This window comes from Aquila chrysaetos, chromosome 7, assembly GCF_900496995.4.
Source record: "Aquila chrysaetos chrysaetos chromosome 7, bAquChr1.4, whole genome shotgun sequence".
In the NCBI taxonomy this organism is placed as follows: domain Eukaryota; kingdom Metazoa; phylum Chordata; class Aves; order Accipitriformes; family Accipitridae; genus Aquila; species Aquila chrysaetos.
The window spans coordinates 37,710,874-37,730,513 of NC_044010.1; positions in this window are offsets into that span (position 1 = coordinate 37,710,874).

Genomic DNA, 19,640 nt, shown 5'->3' on the forward strand with positions numbered 1-19,640 from the left:
GCAGATTCCTGGCCTATGCTGTGGGCTGGTTTACTGTGATCCATCAGTTCCTTGGCAGTAGCTGCAAGTAAAACATTTTAGTTAAAATCACTCATTTGAAGCTAGAATTTAATCAAGCATCTTTGTAAAATGAACAAAGATTGGTTAAAGACTTCAGCTGATGTTGGCTCAAGTTACCATTGTTCTTAGTGTTCACTTTATAGTAAATATTGCATATTTAAAACCATCTGGTATGTTGTTCCTAGGTTAAATATGTATTGGTTTTTTGAAGATTACAACATTTTGGAGGTTTTGATACACACTGCTTTTAGAAACTGATAGGAACAGCTGGAAGAATACTGAAAATATTTGTTTGTTCATTGTATTGATTTCTGCAATAAATCAGTCAGTAAAAGCAGATGAAGGAATTCATATATGCTATGTATGAGTTACAGACACTTCCAACATTCTTCTTTCTAATTCACACCTCAATAACATTACAGAAAATGTATTGTGTCAGTTTCATTAGTCTGTGCCTTCTCATTCCAGAAATATGAAGTAGATATTGATTTTACCAAATTAAAATATAATCCAAATCTTTGACTATATGAATTTATCTAGATATATTTTTTAGAGTGCACTGGTTTTCTAACTGCCATCAATTTTGTCCCCTGACCTGTACTTCAAACACAAGTATATTAAAATGATCGATTGGTTTCTTATATAAGTGGTTGTTTATAGACATGTTATTGTCTCTAGAGTCTGGAGTTTGGCTAACTCTTTTTAGGCTGGTTGTGTCTCAGCTCTACAAGTCTGACGCCTGCTGCTAAAAGGGGGTTGTTCATTTTCTGGCAGTAAATAATGAAATGAAACAAATACAATCTGTAATAGAATCAAATGTGAGTACAATGAGTCCACAATTCAATTTGGATTTAATATAGTTGCTTAATCCTGTTAAGGGGTGCCCTCATGAGAAAGATGCTTTAGCAGCCTGGAGCAGAGCTTGGAATGTGAGGACAGGCAGTTAAAATTGGCTTCGTGGTGCAGTAGAGGATGAGAGGGGACAATATGCTTTTGCACCGTGCCACAGAGCCAAGTCTGATGACACCATTCTGGACAGACTGGAGGTTGCTGGTGGGACTTCACAGAGAGCATGGAGAAAAATGTAACAGTTGCCGGTGTAGGAGATTATTTTCTGCTTCCTGCCTTATTCTGAAAGATCCAAGGGGCCAGGGGAAGTATTGCATCTATCTGTTTGGACACACTTGCCATTTTTTGTTTTGCGTGATGGAAGTGTCTCATAAGAGGCCAGACTCATCATTATATGAAGCAAAGGAAGCTTCATCTGTGGGAGAAACAAGAAGAGAGAAACACTAAAAATGAATTGTCACTGTATAGAAGTAGGAACAGTCATTAATTTTTGTGGAGCTATTGTTTCATCTAGGAATAATTAAGTCTTGCAAGAGACAACAAGAAACCTATGCAGTTATATCATAAATTCTATTTTTCAAGATACAGTCCTTAAACATAAATTGCACTTTTCCTTCAGGAAATGCACATTTTTTTCACAGGCATAGAAGATCTTCCACCAGAATTCAGTGTGGAGAACAGGTGGCATCTTACCACTCCAAGAAGATAAGGAGCAAAGAACTTACCGTGCCCATAAAACAGACTATGGAGCTAGCTAGGAGGAAATTATCTGGGTTATTAGCATCAGGATGTGAAAAAGCACACATCTCTAACTACTTTAGAGGCTGGCATTGAAGAAGGAACCCCTAGGTCACTAAAACCAGGTCATTGCTATATCATACCCCAGTTATCCTACAAAGCTATTATTTTTCCTGTCTCTCTTCACATTAACTCCTCATACAAGAGACATCAGCCAAAAAATATTTGCCACCAAGTCCTGGTAATGCAGGTTTCTTTCTACTCTTCAACACTTGATGTATTTCCCCCTTCCCTTGTTTTGAAATAACCTCTCCTGAATCACCCAGCTAGCTACATTCTTGAAAGTTTTACTGAACTTTGTTTTCAGTAAAAGCCACTGGCAGAACTGGCCTCGTCCAGTTTATTTGCATCCACTTTGCTGGGACAGTGGTTTCCAAGTTTAGTATTTTTTTTTACTGAACGCTAAAACATTCCCCAGATGTGTCCAGTCTCTTCTATGGTGATCATAAATCCATTGACAATGTCCTGTTTTTTATTTATTTTCTGTGGACCTCTTGAAAGTAGTCTTTATATGTCCAGAGTTTCTATGAACTATGCACTGAAAATTGCTGAGCTCTACTGATTTCTAAATCTGGCTTCCTTGATAGGGCACTACTTAAATGGGGTGATTATAAGGTGAAACTGTGACGTGAAAGTTCATTCCCTGCTCCATCATGTCCAAAACAGGGAAAGTTGTCTCTTCTCCATGTAAGAGGTCATGACCAAAGAGTCAGTTAACAAGTAGGTATGGCCCAGGAGCAGACTGTGGTCTCCTTTACCTGTGCACATACTCTCTGAACTGTCTCAACTAGCCTGTGACTGGTGTCCTAAGTGTTCGAAGTACAATTGTTGCACTGCGTGCAACACTAATCATGATAAAACTTTACTCAGTGGGCCTGCTGCTTGAGCAGATTGCCTAGCTGTGGAGAGAGTTGAGTTCCTACCTTGGGTGCTATCATTGGAGACCTCTAAAGGCCCTTGACTTCTTAGACACTCAAATTAGATGCCTAATGTTCACCTGTGTGAATACCTTGTCCACTTCCACTTCATGTTAGGCATACTCTCCACTTAAGGTCAGGTCTGCTTCTGCACTAGCCTCATTTTTCCCTTGTGTCTTTCCTTTGGTTTTGGTGGGTGATGTTGCCATGTTTCTAGAGTGGAAGATGACAAAATTGGTCCTCAGAATCACAGGTAAGTTACCAGGAAAGTCACACATTTTTTCTCAGTTATTGTTTCTCAGTTATGCGCTGAGCAATCTGAAGGGGAAGTCACTGAGTAGAATTAACATCAAACCCCAAGGAGCCACTTCTGCAATGTCATTTTTCAGAGCAAAGTCACTTGTCAATGCCACTTCATTTTAAACTGTTGTGCTGGTGAGCAGGTATAGATGAAAGGAACTGCATCCTTCAGCCTGGAGAGGTCATGGTAGAGCTGTATTTTGGGACCTTGTGTGCTCGGGTGACCTGATCCTCAGCCAAGTTACAAGCTCAATAGAAATACAACCTGACATTATCATTACATTGAGGCATTTAGATAGCACCATAAATATACATACTGCTTTAGAGAATACAGATAGACATATTCTCTGCCCTAAAGACCTTAGAATCTGAATAATGGAGTAAAATTGCAACTAGCCTTTAATCTATTGAATATCTCCCATTGCATGGCAGACCCTCAGCTACTTTAATAATAGGGTTGTATCACCTAATCTCATGTACTGAATATTTAGTGCTGAGTTAAAGAATTGTAGACATTGAGTTGTTAATACTATCTCCTATGCTTCTTCAGTGTTCCTCAGTGTTCCTCTTCTTCAGTCTTTTTTACCTAACTGCCAACTAGATACAGCCCTATTGAGCTTGTCAGATCATGGTCCAGGCTCCCAGCCAAGTGACAACAAAATTTTTAACCATGTTGCAAATTGTTAGGGAGGGTGAATTGATCTAATTGCCCTGGTCCCTCAGTTAGAACTGGTTTACTTCTGGGTGATATTGAGGAGAATGTGCTGTATTATTGAGCATGTAGCCCTTTTACTTTCCTGTGTGTCATTCAGTATCACTATTAGAAGGTTGAACAGAAAGAAATGGATTGTAGAAGGCTGGAGATTCCAAGACATTTGATCGGCGAGAATATCAGGAAACTATCATTTGCCTTTGAGTTTTATATCATATATATATATACTGAAATAATTCCAACATGTCTGCTGGATTAAGAAATATACTTGCTGTGAGACATCCAAGTACAGTTTTCTTCTTTGTTATTGTGAATGAAATACAAGTACTGAGAAATACATGCAAAACATTGGTGCTCTAACTGAAGAAAGATGTTTGTGGTTTTAAAACTGCCAGAAAACAGGGAACAGCTTCTTCCTGGCTCTTCTGTCTTACTGTCCAGGGGAGCCAAACAGGGTTTATCTGTTCTGAGCAGCAGGACAGAGATCCTGTCCTACCCCTAGTGCCATGTCCCCTACAGAGAACACCAAACCCCTCTGAAGAGTCTGTTCCTCTGGGGTAAAAAAGTCAGGTCTGATGTCAGCTGAGATGTTGCCTTTAGGAGAGAAAATAATGCTGTTTCTGAATGATTCCAGAGTGCTGGAACTACTAATTGTGTTCCTGTGTGCATCCATTAAAAATACAAACGTATCTTTTAAAGAAGGAAATAATTAGAGTTGAAAGGAAAGTGTTATGCTTAGCCTACCTTAAAGGAAGAATGTTAGACCACTCCATTCATTGTTGCAATTGCCATTAATGTAACAATAAACAAAAGCTCTTGTCCCAGTTTGGACATGTTTATTCTGCTAAGAATGTACATTCTAGTGGGCAAACTCCACTCCTTTGAGTTGAGTTTCTTGATTTGAGTTGATGCAAATGCATATGTGGGGTGAAATTCTCCTGGGAGAAGACTTGCAGCCCCAAGGCTAGCAATATTAAGTCTAAATCCTGAAACAATTGTATTATTTGATGTGACTTCCTCATCATAATTGGCTTATTAATTATACAGAAAAATTACTTCATCAGATGTACTTCAAGGGGGAGTTTTTTGCATGTTTTTCCCCTCTCCTTTGGAAAACAGAAAAAGAAGTTTGGACTGTGTCTAGAAAGGAGAGAGAAAAAGACAATAATTTTTCTGAAGTGGAGAGTTAGCCATCATTATCTCCATTACTTGACATGGCATTTGTGGAGATACATATTTAGCCCCATATGTAGTGACTATGGCATAAAAATCATAGAAAAATGCCTCAATCAATATTACACCTCCTTGTCTCTCATCCCATGTCCCATCCTACCCACAGAATAGATGTGTAGCACAGCAGCTCCTATGGAACAATTTTAAAAGGCCATATTGTCCTTGTTCACTTATCTGCTCTTCCTGGAGTATTCCTCACTGGAACACATAGACAATTTCTGAGAAGGTGTTTTTTCCCATTTCATATATGCTTATTATGGAATTTCTGTTTGGAGAGAACTACATAGCCTGGAATAGCCAAAATCTCAGTTTGGTGGTTTCTTGTTTTCCTGGAGTCATAAAATACAGCTCATCAGTCTTCTGCTGGCGAGTTTTCTCTGTTGAATGGAACTTCTTCATAAAACAAGATATTGAGCAATACCAGTTACCTCACCAGTCCTTGACAACCTTGTGGTAATTTTCCAAATTCCTAGTCTTCCCAAAACACATCCTGAAGGACAGGTCCTTTGGGCTGCTGTCAAACACTGTTTCCTGGAAATATGCTAACTTGTGATTGTAGTGTGTGATAAATTTGTTGCTTTCCAGGGACCCAAACAGTAGAAAAGTTTAATGATAAAACAAAGAAAAAAAATTAAGCTAGACCTAATGTCAAGCTTTGAAAGAGAAGATTGGGAAAAACAGGTAAAGTAACAGGTGAAATGGACAAGAAACATGATGACTCTGTAGCTAAATCTGGAAGTCCTTTTTTGCTGGTTAGCATCTCTTCCTGAGGAATCTTACTATCTTTGACTTTCAGGGATCAAGAATGGTTGAAATTTTGCAGAAGTACTCTCTCCCTTTAATCTTAAGTTTGTTAGGGTGCATTTTATGGCTCCTGTCCAGCTGTTATGGCACCAAGCAGTTTTTTCTCCTTAAACAGCCAAGGGAAATATGGACTATGTAAATGCTCTTCTACTTGGTAGCCAGCTCTTTCTGGTATCCAGATCTAAGTTATTTTTAAAAATAGACCTTACTCTTTCTTACTCTGCCTATTAACCTTGCCCCTAGCCCCAAAAGTGTTCCTTATTAAATATTGTGCAATATTATATGTTGTATATAGATTATACTTTCTCTCTATTGAGTTCATGGCTGCTGGCAAGCACAGGGTTTCTCTAGGGACCACATATGGCACAAAATTAACAAAGTGATTACTTAGAGCTGCTTCTGATGATCCAAATCTCCACTGGGATGTGGGAGAAGACAGGACACCCAGGTCTCCTGTTGCTTGCTTAAGTTCCCCAGTCACACCGGACCATCCTGCCGTTGGCAGCCACTTGTCCATTTCTAATTAAAAAATGTCAGATCTTATTCTTGCTTCAGACAGAAACAGAAATATAGGTCAAGGCTTCCTTTTATTTCACAAAAGAGAATTTTTCTTTTCTGACCAGCCCTGTTCTGTCTTAGTCCTGAATTCACCTCACTTCACTTTAAGACATTTCACTGAACCTACTGACTCATACAGGGGATCTGGGGAAACACTGAGCTGTAGGAAGGCACTTCTGTCAGATGCATAAAGTTAAGAAGAAGGAGAGGGGGAATCCAAGCTCCTGTATTTGGAGCTGCCAAGAACATACCACCATGTAATGCAAGTTTCTATGTAGCCAGGATCCAGCTTCTCCTGGTCCTTGTTGCAGTACTGCAGAAATACTAGTGATGAACATGTTCCCTCCACTTTTTTTCAGCTTCTACTATGGGAGATATACAGACTTCTAAAAAGACCTTTATGATACCAGCTCCAACTGGCATGACCAAAACCAACAGTCTCTGCTTCTGTTTAAGTGGAAGTGGAGAGGAGAAAGAAAGTGAAACAAATTCTTATTCAAGTAATTAGGACGTTATGGCAGTGTGTAAGGGAGCACCTGAGCATAGCTTTACTACTCTGTCTCCCTCTGTCCCATCTGAAAAGTAGAGAGGCTTGGTACATATGTCACAGCACTGGCTGAATAGTTGCAATTCCACCCAGAGGAAAGCATGAGAGTACAGCTTTTTGCCAACATTGGAAGCTTGCCAAGCTCTGTGGTATTTAAGCAGTCATGACTTTGTCTTCATCTGCACAGATTAAATATGGATGTGTATATTAATTATGTAAATGCGAAACTGCAGATCTCAATCAAGTAGAGCCAAGGATACACTATCCTTTGCAAGTGCTGATTGATGCCATACATGCAAGAAAAACAGAGACCATTCAGCTCATTGCTATGTATATTCTGGAGAGGGGAGGGAAGGAAGAAGGGAAATTTGGAAGTAAACAGTGTTTTATAATGAGAGTGAAACTATAAATGCCATAACTTTCTAAAATACCTAATAGCCTCTAGTCAGCAAAACAGAATGCTTACTTAGCAGGAGACAGCTCTAGAAGATGGTGAAAACACATATTTAGAGTGAGATGAACACTGTCAACTATAATCAAGACACTCATAATGGTTTTAGTGAAGGGCTGAACGTGACATGGTAAAAGTACATGACTTTTCTGTAACTTCATGTACATCACGAACAAGTACGTGGAAATCAGTGATACTATGTCAGTGTAAACTTGATGTTCTGAGGTAGAGGATGAATAAACTTGCCAGGTTTAGCTTTGTGATTGATGGGACTACAAAATTTGATCTCTTTGTCTGCATGCTTTGTTTTAAGCAAAAGAATATGATGCAGGCTTTCAGGGCAGGTGAATTGGATTGTGCATGTGAAATTTCCAGATTCTTGTCAGTGCACACACAAAAATGGTGTGTTGTTAGAGAAACCTCACACTGCAGCCAATGACTAGCACCCATCTCCATTCCCTCTGCTCAGCTCAACTACTGAATGCTCCAGCATCTGCTATCAAACCGCAGATTATACCATTTGGGGCCTGTCACCAGGATATTGTTAAAGTGCTAGAAAATTCATTTCTCTGCCTGTCTGACAAGGCCCATAAAAAGGATAAGCAACCTACACATTTGTCAAAGTTAGGGAAGACAGAAAGGAAAGCATAGGTGTCAGAATGGGAAGCTGGCCAGCAGCTGACCGGTAGGAGAAGGATGGACAAGAAGATCACAGGGCAAAGCAGAAACCAAACACTCTGCCGTCATCCAAGTTCATTCACAAGGAGACTCAGAAGAGCCAAACCCCAGCACTTCCCTGTCTCCTGGACACTGCTCTCTCAACTGAGCTACTGCCGTCAAAGATGGGCATTGAGTGCTCCCTGCTCAGCATCACCTACTCAGCACAGGAGGTCTACTCAGAAAGATGACTTTCCCCAAAGTGACAAGTAGTTTTGATTCCTATTTATCTAGCACCTCCTTCCAAGGGCTTAAGATAATCTGATTTTAGGATATCCTTGCACTGAGAAGGGTGTATTGAAAGGTTCTAGTTAAGTAACACACTTATTTCTCCCTGGGTTTTTCAGGCTGACTTTGTGTTCAGTACATTCTGACTGTTGGCATTAAGGTGGCTGTCATTCTCATCAGTGAGTTGTGTTGGGGATTTCTTGTGGTATGAATGCAAGAGTGATTTGTAGGTGAGGTAAGAGTAACGCGTATTCAGAATAGATCACGTAGGCATGAGAGTGACCTGCAGGTAAGGATCAGCATCCAGCTCTGCTGCTCTTGTGCTGCTCCTGTTCACCCAACCGATTCAAGCCCGGAATATAAGGCTGCTCTGCCCCCATTTACTGTGATGACTATGGGAGTTGGTTAGGGGATGCTCTGGCATGCTACATGTGGTTACACAGTTGTTCTGTGTGTGCAACGATAGGTGCCAGAAAGACCAGGAATACCTAAGTAGACTGTTAGCACATAAATGCCTCTTTGATAATCACAGATCTTGGACACAGAGGACTGCTTTTCTACACACAACCCCTTTTTCATGTCTATCTTAGCTAGCTTTGAAGACTGCCTTTCTACACACATCTTCTTTTTGATGTCTGTCTTAGCTGACTTGATATCACAGAGCTGAACTTCTGCTATGGATAGATAAAAGCCATTCCAGGAAACAGGTTTTCCTGTTGAACTGGCTTAGGGATTGACAGCCAGCACACACCTTAACAGGTCTTCTCTCCTGAGAACCTGTGAGTTTTCTCAGTTTCAACTGTCATAAATTTTTCCAGGCCACATGTGAGAGTGGAGCTAGAGAGATAGCACTGCCTAAAGAGTAGGGTCAGAAAGATGGTGAATCTATTGACTCTGCTCTGCACCTGGGCAGCCATGCATACTGGTATGGAAGGCAGGCTGACAGAGCAGTTCAAGACCAGCTAACAGATATACAAGATAATCATATGACCACTTAGCATGTGGCACTGAACTAACTTTTCAAAAAACAATTGCTAACCATATTGAACATCTCTCGGAAGACTTTCTGAGCTTGGAGGGTAGATGTAAGTAGTTAATCCGCTCTTGGTGCACTTTCTTCATTAACAAAAGAATTTGTAGAAACCAGTAAGTGCTGTCCCTCTACACTTACCAGATAGCCCATATGCTGCCTTTGCACTGAACAGCTCTTGAAGCCCAATCTGCATGTGGTAGACCCTGTGAAAAAATTGCCCATTTTTAGGACACAAGTGGGCTATTTTGTGATATACAGCAGTATTTGCACAGTTGCAATCAGCTAAAGGAAGTTACTGTTCTTCTAATCCCTTAACAACCATATCTGCCTTCACTGATGCCAGGTATTTGTTTGACCCTAGAAATTCTACTTGAATTCACACTCGCAGTGCCATCAGCACATGTGGCACACATGATTCAGACCGTGCCAATTTTCCTAGTGCAAGTCCTCTCTCTGTTTGGCTTAATGGATTACTGATGCATGACTTTGGCCACTTATCTGAAAAAGCCTATACTGTGAAACTTGGTATTTCTGTTCTTGGAATGAACTTTCTGTTGATTTAAATCTATCTTATATATTGCTAACTGAGGTTTCACTTTCATAACTACAGAAAGCGGTCCTCTATACCAGGGGCTCCAACATTCCTGTGATTGTGTATCACTATCAGAGCCTGCACTGGCAGCTCCCTCATACATTTGTGTCTAGGAGAAGGCATTTGTGTGCTCAAGCCTTCAGGTGCACGCTTCAGGAATCCTTGCCCTGTATTATATTTCTGCCTTTATTCTGGTAGGTTGTGTATATGTGCACTCACCCAATCATTCCCTTGCACTTCACCTATTCAGTCACATTCTTACAACAGAAAATTCACTGGTCTTTCATTTGGCTAAAATGGAAATTAAATCCTGACAAGCAGATAAAACAAAAAGTGGCATAGAGACGTATGAATTACTATTAACCATCTAAAGCTTTAGTGCAGACATTTTAAATTGCCTGAATTTGCCTAAACCTGAATATATTCTTTTTAGAATATTCTAAACTTAACGATGATGTTCAAATCATAGAGAAATTTAGCCCTTCAAGATTTGTTAGACACAGACAACAAGTTACATATACATATACATTCATAAACATTTATATTCACCTCCTACTTATTTGGACCATAAGCTTTAGCTTAACTTTTACTCCTAGAGTTGCAAAACTTTATTCAAAGGTCAGCTTAAAAAATCATTAGGAAACGGAAAAGTCCTCTCACCTGATACAGTGGTAACCTTGCAAGAACCTGAATAGTATATCTCTTTGACCTCTGTCCATGCTTCTTGCAAACTTTAAAAGATCAAATCAGGTTTGAGATGCAATGTAAACTGAGTGAAGTGACAGTCAGTGATGAAAACTGTGTGACAGGATTCCTTATCTGTGGACTGCATAACAGATGAGGGTTTTTAGCAATCAGGTTTCCTCAAGAAAGACAAGCTTATTTAGTGGGTTAACCACAAGCATATTTTTGGATCTCAAGTCTTTCATAATGTGTCATAACTGATTCTAACTGTCATAACAGTTAGAATTTCCTGGACTAAGGTGGACTGGTCACCTCTGCTGTGTGTTTTACACAATTAAATTCTGCATTCTCTATCTCCGTCTCTCCTGATGCAGATGTGATGTTTAGTACTATATTTTGACTGGAAAGTATAGGGAAAATATGACAGCAAGAATGATTAGTAACTTCTAATTATTTTCTGCTCCCAGATTCCACCAAAAGGGTTTTGTATTTTAAAATTCAAAATTTAAAACTAATTTTCTGTTGCCAGCCTGAAAAGTCTGTGTTAGGTGAGTACCCACCTGCCCCATCCCCATATTGTGCTATTTGCTCTCTGTTTTGGATCTGCTGTCTATTCCCTTATGGTCAGATTCTTATTAACAAAAATCAAGAAAAAAACCCCAGCAATATGTCAGATTAGAGCAACTGGGGACCTTATTCACAAAGCTGATGAAGAAGCAAGAACACAGGCAGAGAAAGTGAAACTCTTTCCTCTTTCTATTTTTTCCTTCCAGGTCAAACTGTCTTATGGGACAAATGCTGGGGAGAAATTGTGTATCCTGCTACCTTGGGTCTTTTTCCGAGGAAACAAAACATTTCAGTCTTCTATGCTTTCAGTCTACAAAAGAACTGAAGACTTTTTTCATTGAAAAGATTTGGGAAAACTGGAACCTTCTTAAGATTTTCTTTATGTGTATTTACAAATAATACATGTTTGTGTGTAATATAGTTTGAAACTATAGTGTTTAATATGATGACATTAAGAAAGTCAGAGTTGTGTTAGGAAAACATACACCCCACCCCACACCTCCCCCCCCCAACTAAAATCCACACCACAAGAAGAGTTGAAAGCATTTACCTGGGAATCTTGGAGGACAAATGAGACATTGTGGTTTTGTCACCATGGAGATGCAGTTGCTTCTAAATCTTTTTTTGCTTTCATTTAGCCATCTATATAATGAGTGTGGGACAGGTCAGAGAGACACAGAAAAAGAGGGGGAAAGAAAACTATGAGGCGGGTAAGGAGTGCTAAATGATCTGAAAAAAGTAATATGGATTACAAAGATTTTGTTTTCATATAATAAACAGTAAAAAGGGGTAAATGGAGATTGATCCCACTTTTGTTCCCAAAAATATCTCCTAGTTTTTCCTTAGAAAAGTTTAAATAATTAAAAATTGCCTGATACCAGACAGTAAAAGAGAATTGTAATAGGGAGTATAAGACATAAACAAGCTGTAATATTTATAATAGAAAGATGAATAGGTGAATAAATTATGGACATAAGGGGCAGATCTTGACATGTCCTGGCAAAGACTCATGTGAAAGTGACAGTTAAATCAAGGTTACCAACTGCATTTGATTACTCAGTTTGACTAGGTAAGTCTACAACTTCACGCTTTCACTTGCACATATATTTTATATGTGCGTCCTGGGAAGCTTGGAATTTCCTCTCCATTGCATTTTTAAAAATCTTTATAGAGAATTAAATTAAATTGTGTTGGGGACAATCAAGAAGTTAATCAAAGATAAAATCCAATCAAGATTTTGCTTGGAAAGTATATCTAGAATTACCCAGTTACACTTGGGATTTTTTTTTTTATATCAATAACTTTTTCATTGCCAGACATATTCTACAATACATACGCACACAAAAAATGTTCTTGAACGATGTGATTTCATTTCTTCATTTGTAATAACATAAATGAAAACAGTAAAATGTGAATAGTAGGAGCATCACCTCTAAGTAATAAAATGTCTTTCTTCTGTTGTGTTTGAAATCACATGTAATTCATATGCTTAAGAACATATATTGAAAATGAAAAAGTGTCAGAAGCCTTTGCAAATTTGAAACTCAGAACCAAAATGTGTTAAATGAAATTGCTGTTATTTATGTCAACTTGTTGATCCCAGAAAATTTAGTTTTCAGAAAATGATAAAGCCTTATCACTGGTCTGTGGCTGTTTTATGCTATTTTCACATAGCTTTCTCTTTGTAGAAAAGGAGTAAAAGATAATTTGTATTGTATAAATCAGTCCATTGCAAAAAAACCCGTGAAGATATACCATACCATGTCCCACTTTTATAGAAACAGTCTTCTCTTGTCACCATAACCAGGTCAAACACATTTTTTACCTCTTTGCTCCTGAGAACTCTACATACTGTATTTCAGGCCAAAGTCCCAACAACTCTTAGAAGTAAAGCTCACAAAGTTTGTTATTTTGGCTTGTTCAGACAGACCAGTGTGATCATCTTTATTTTCACACATAAGATGAAGTTCCTTCATCTCTGCCAGACAAGGATGCCCCAACCTGCCAAGCAAAAATAGTTCCAGTTCATACAATAGATGCCTACATACTACAGTTCTCCTCCACACACAGTCAGCAGTGATTCCTATGATTTTCAAGTTTCTAATCTTATTCTCAAGGCCTTGCCATGGTAAAACTAGTTGCTTCTTGAAGATTATTAGGCTTATTATTTGGATTATCTTAATAGATTGAAGCCTTATTAGTGCTCTTCAAAATTAACATAGCAACTACAGGACTCAGAAGTGTGTTTGTATATATAGCAACTTGTGAAATTCAAGTGAAGTTGCTTCAGAAAATGTCTGTTGGATGCTAGTGAGGAACATCACTTCTAGCAAACTGGCAGAACTTCAGGCCTTCATATCAGGGCTTTACATTTTCTCCTTTTTTCAGATATTAACAGGTTTTGTATGGCTGGATTTTCTTGCTCTACCATTTCCTAACTCTGTGAAAATATCTGTTTACAATCTTAAATCCTCTACAAGTATAGCTTAGCTCAGTGGGGTTAATAAATTCACATCTGTTGTCAGATGCGATGTGCTTGAAGTTCAGGCATGCCAATAAAAGCAAAGCAACTTTGGCCAAGATTTAATTTCTGAGGGCATAAAGACACAGCAACTGGTCCAGGTAGTTCCAGTATACTATTAGGTAACTGAAATCTCCATCTCTGCTTGTTTGCATGCTGATGAGATTAATTTGAGCATCTGCAATTAGTTCATTAAAAGCCAGAGGTTTTACCTGTCTTCTCTCTCTCTCATTTTTTAACGTAGCCTGAGAGCACTTTTGTTGGTAAGCTCCACATAAACTGAGATATGCTATGATTTTATCTCTTGACCTATTCTCATACTATACTTCGGTTTTAAATCATTATCCTTCACAATGAGGCTTTCATGTCTGATGTTAAGGCATGCTCTGTGCAAAGGTGAAAAAGCTCATCCCAATTAATGTAATATTTTATTTTCTAATGCCCTTAGTGACTAGACTCTTGGACTCACCTGTGCTTAAAATTTCACATCTCCTGAGCAGTAGCAGATCTAAAACTTTTTAGTAGAGGGGCACCTGAAGAGAAAGTTTTGCAGTAGGTGTGTGTATGAGTTTGTGTGTACAAAGTAATGAAAGATCAAGAGAAGAGTTTTGTATCAAATGAGAATGATATAGCTTATTCATTATCAGGACAATATTAAAAGGGGGACAACATTCAATTGGGGAAGCATGGGGAAGGACTCTGGTATGTCTGCAGTTAATTTATCCATGCCAAAAGTCTATTGTCATGCACTCAGCAAGTCCAGATGTATCCTGCTTTCAATCTGTGTTTCAAGACATGCCCAGAGAGAATTGCCGTTTCTGGAGTTCTCTGGGTACATGTGGGTTTGTCCAAGACCAATCTGGTTAAAAGCAGTTATTTCTGGATTCTGCATAATTTTGAATTTATCTGTAACATATACAGACAAGCAATTCAATCACTGGAAGAATATCAAACTGTGTATCAAACTACCCAAGATCTGAAATAAATAATTGCAAATCAATCCCTTTTTCTACTTTAGACAGACAATATATCCATTAAAAAACTGACAGTTCGTTCAATTTTAAAGGGAAATAATGTTAATGATGTTTGTAAACTGCCAAGTATTGATGTGGGAAAGGCTTGCTAAGCATATTTCATGATCATTTCAGAATTATTCAAATAACATTTCTTGCTTGCTTGTCTAGGAGAGCTCATCTCGCTGCGGTCTGCTATAGAGTGCCAAGGCACAGTAAGCTTGGCAGCCAGGCAGTTTATACCACTCTTTTCCACTACTTTTGCTGTTTCTTACATGGAGCAGGACAATGCGTGGTGGGAGGAAATGCTCACTTCTGCAGGCAGCAGAGCTGGGGCTGTTGCTGTGTCTTCTTATTACAACACACAGAATCACTGGGGTAAAATCTTCAGGCGTTCGTGGCGTCTGTCAACTTTTCGCTTTCTCTTTTGCATACAATATACCTTTATATTTCATTTGTATAACTGTACAAGGCAAGACAGCTGGTGCCTCTGAGGAGGTGTGGAGAGTCCCATCCTCATGCCACAGGGACATGGGAGCAGGATTGACTGCACTTGCTGGAGAACCTGATGCGTAGGGGAACGGAGGCAGAGATCATGACCCACTGGAGATGGTAGCTGACCTCTCCATCTCAACAGACAGCTGTGTCAGGGTGCCACAGGGGCCAGTGGCTACCTATGGGCCAGGACAGCAGGGTCTCCTCATGGCGGGGTTAGCAGGGCAGGGGCTGGCATCCTGGTCCCATTCCACCCCCCAGTCCAGAGAAGCTGGGGGCACTGGGACAGCCCCAGCCCTGGGGATGGGGATGGGGTGAGGCTGGGCCAGGACATGGGACTGTGGGCTGGCCCAGTTCAGTGGGGCCCGTGGCCGGACAGGGCAGGGCTGTGGGGAGCTGGAGACCGGCCCTGCTGCGAGCACTGAAAGCCCCGGGGGGCTGACATTGGGTCCTGGGCTGTGGGCAGGTGGGGGGAGCCCCAGGGCGCTGAGCAGGGACCAGTCAGGGCTGGTGGTTGGTGCCCTTAGGGCTCTGAAAACATGATGCTTTTATCCAGGAGGGTTCACTGCAAAGGCTGTTGCAGTGAAGAGGAATCGCTCACACTTGATGCAGCAGAATGGAGGAAGAGAGGAGCACTTGTATCTTGTTCCTCCCCTTGAGCCGCCAAGTCCTTGTATTTACCAAAATTATTGTGTTTAAATAGGGCTTGCAAAGGATACAGGTAGCTTTTAGTTTCTGCCAGCCACACCCTATGTCTCTACACAATGGCACAGGGTTTATCCAGTTTGGGGGTGAAAGGACTTCCACCAGCCTCAGAAGATAAGCACGAGGGTGGTGGGACAGCCCTGTGCATCACCCAGGACAGGAGGTCCCACTGGAGATACCTCGCCCTCCAAAGGCCGCAGGGCAAGCTCTGTGCTCACTCTTTGCAGAGAAGGCTGTTGCTGGGGCAAGATTTTCAGAAGTTCTCAAGTGTCTGAGGTGCCACATCCCTGCCAACTGTCTCTGGAGAAGGAATTAAGTTCACGAGTCATTTATGCTCTTGAAAATGAAATGCCGACTCTGCAATTACCTGGCCAGCACACAGGGATGGAGGAGGCCATGGATGGGTTAGCAGCTATCTTCCTCCCCAACACCCAGCACGGAGGCTCGTGAACAGATTCAGCACCCCTATCTATCTCAGACACTACTCAGACTTTGTGCAGGATGACAAGTTAGGAGCACTGGACCCAGAAAGCAACCACTCTTACAAAACCAGCAAAGCATGGCTTTTAATTGACTCCCTAGTGTCTGAATGATGAGAAATTCATGTGTCTTTTCCTTAAAGCAACACAAAGACAAAAGAGAAAGAAGAAAAGGGAAAAAAATAACCCCAAAGCTATACACAATCAGATAAGGAAAGGTACCCAAGGGTACTGATACTAATGAGGAAATTCACCATATTTACACCATCAAGCTGTTATTTCCTTTTGTAATATATACATTTCTATAATGATTATTAATATTGCTGTCATTATTATTCTTTCTCAAGAAACTATTTCAGTTACTGATATTCTGTGCCAAATGTGAATATGGTTTTCATTGTTTCAGTATTGGGTATTTTGTAATTGTAACATCTATATCCAGTGTTACCAACACTCTCTGGAATAGATTTCTTGTTCTTTTGTAAAGTCAGGCCTTCCTGCAATGTGTTTCTGCATTTCCACTAAATAAGAGCATCAGCAAACTACCACTGTGCTGAGTGTCTCCAGCTTAACTTCCATACAAATCCTGTGTGGTGTAGGAAACAGTATGTGTTCTTTCTCCCTCTGTAGGAAACAGTATGTGCTCTTTCTCCCTCTTATTGTTTGTTAAGGTTTTACTGACCAAATGGAATCCCAAGATGCTTTTTCTAAGTCAGTTTCTCATTGACTGGAAGGTCTTAAATCTTTTTCTTCTTTCTTTCTCTCTCCCTCTTTTTTTTTTTTTTTTTGGGGCAACAGATGATAATTAGTTTTCTAACAGATAAATCTATCTTACAAACAAAATAAAGAAAGAAAAATACAAATTTTCATATACAAATACAAGAAAGCTAGACTTCTGAAGAATATTTCAGTGTCAGCAAGAAATTCTTTGCATCCAGGATTAAGTTAGTTGAGGGAAGGGAGGAAGGAAGAGATAAGAAAAGACATGGAATGGAGGGAAAACATTTACTCAACACAATTCAGTGATTTTTGAAAGCTCTTAGGATCTACTTGCTACCACTGATGATGCAAAACCATCTGTCTTTGTCTTTGAGAGCGATAACAACTATGCTAGGGATTATACCAAAGCTTATGAGAATTGGCCCGCTTGTGTGTTCAGCTAGACAGCTATATCCTACTAATTTTTGTGGAGTTTTGGGTTTGCATCACAGAATTTGGGTCTTCTTTATGGACCTCCCACTATGAGAGGTGACACAAATATGTTGTTATTTCCACAGCATAAAATCGAAAATAAAACACTGATATAACAGTGCCATTCCAATTGCACTAATATTTTAAAAACAGCTTTCATGGAAATTATTTTGTTTTGCTACACAGTGATTCCAAAGGCTTTGTAGATCCTCAACAGAAACCCGCAGTTCCTGCCCACTTGGCTCAGTCATTTTCCTTGGGTCACACAGTGTGTAAGCCTGTGAGCTTAATTTATTTATTATCAGTTTTTCTTAAAATCATTTGGTTTCTTATTTTCCTGTCCCCAAGATAGCTGAGTTCCTAGGAATGGCATAGCTGTGGCACATCAGTTATTTTTTCAGCTGTCAGATGAATACATCTTCCCTCCGCCATCACTTTAATGTGAAAATTCCAGAAGACATATTATGTATACAAATATGTTACAGACTATGCCATGACATGCAAAGAATAAGATCTGTCTGTTTGCCTGAGGTTCCCTCAGCTAAAGTTGTTCAATTCCTCCCAGCTCTGTCAGGCCCTTGCAGTGAGCTAGTCTTTATTCTGCATCCAAAAAATCCAGTCTTTCCGGATGTCCTCATTCCCTTAATAAAGAAGGTCTCTGCACCTCCTCTCCCACCACTGAACAACACAGAACAACAAAACTCATGCTCTCTGAAGGCTGTGGAATTAATCTGTATGAATTTATGAATATTGTATGAGGCCAGGTAATGAGAAATGTTTATTTAGACACATTGCACTTAGTTTAACAGCTGGACAATAGCAACAAAAGAACAACCTGTGACTACAATAACTAGAAAATACTTGCTGGCCAACTCAAATGACAGGTATTGAAACTCCTGGAGAGTTCCCTCTAACAGACAGCATCTCAACACCTGATGGCCTGGACATTACAGACTGAATCTATGAAATTAATTGAATGAGGATGCACAAACAGCAGTTAATTGTTGTCGTGGTTTAACCTCAGCTGGCAACTAAGCACCACAATGCCGCTCGCTCACTCCCGCCGCAACAGGATGGGGGGAAGAGAATTGGAAGGGTAAAAGTGAGAAAACTTATGAGTTGAGATAAGAACAATTTACTAATTGAAATAAAATAAAATAATGAATAATAATAACAAGAATAATAATGATAAATTGTAATGAAAAGTAAAATAACTAAGAGAGAGAAATAAAACCCAAGAAAGACAAGTGATGCAAATTAAAACAATTGCTCACCACCAACCGACCGATGCCCAGCCAGTTCCCAAGCAGCAGCCCACCAGCCAACCTTCTGCCTAGTTTATATACTGAGCATGATGTCATATGGTCTGGAATATCCCTTTGATCAGTTGGGGTCAGCAGTCCCGGCTGTGTCCCCTCCCAACTTTTTGTGCACCCCCAGCCTACTCACTGGTGGGGTGGGGTAAGAAGCAAAAAAGGCCTTGCCTCTGTAAGCGTTGCTCAGCAGTAGCTAAAACATCCCTGTGTTATCAACACTGTTTCCAGCACAAACCCAAAACATAGCCCCATACTAGCTACTGTGAAGAAAATTAACTCTATCCTAGCCAAAACCAGCACAACTGTAAACCTAAAAAATTGCTGTTATGATGCATCAGCCAGCAAGACTTGTGTTTTCTTCATGAAAATGAATGTGACACTTTTACTGTCTATCTGAAACTTGAAAAAGACCATTTTCCCAAGCTTAAACACCTCGCTAGCCAAACAAACTGAGAATGTACATTAAACATATAAAATATTAATGAATGCTAAGAGTATTTTGTGAAGAGTCAAGTCAATATCCTGCCAAGAAGCCATCATAGTATAGACACAAAAAAGGACTGGTTTGACCTAGAATTCATCCCAGCTACAAGAAGATAAGAAAACAGCAATAAGACATCTGACTAGTAAGTAAAAAATAGGACAGTAAATAGAAGCAAATGGTGATTAACACATTTTGCAAGTTTAACAGTGTAGAATGATAAGGGAAGACAAAAGAATCAATTAAGTATTAGTATTTAGTAATTAATGGAACTTTATAAAATAAGACTCCAAAAATAAGAAACAAGAAAAAAAGTAGGTTGAGTAAAAAAACCAAGTTTGGATTAGATGATAACTTTGTAAAAATGCAATACATAAACCCACCAAATT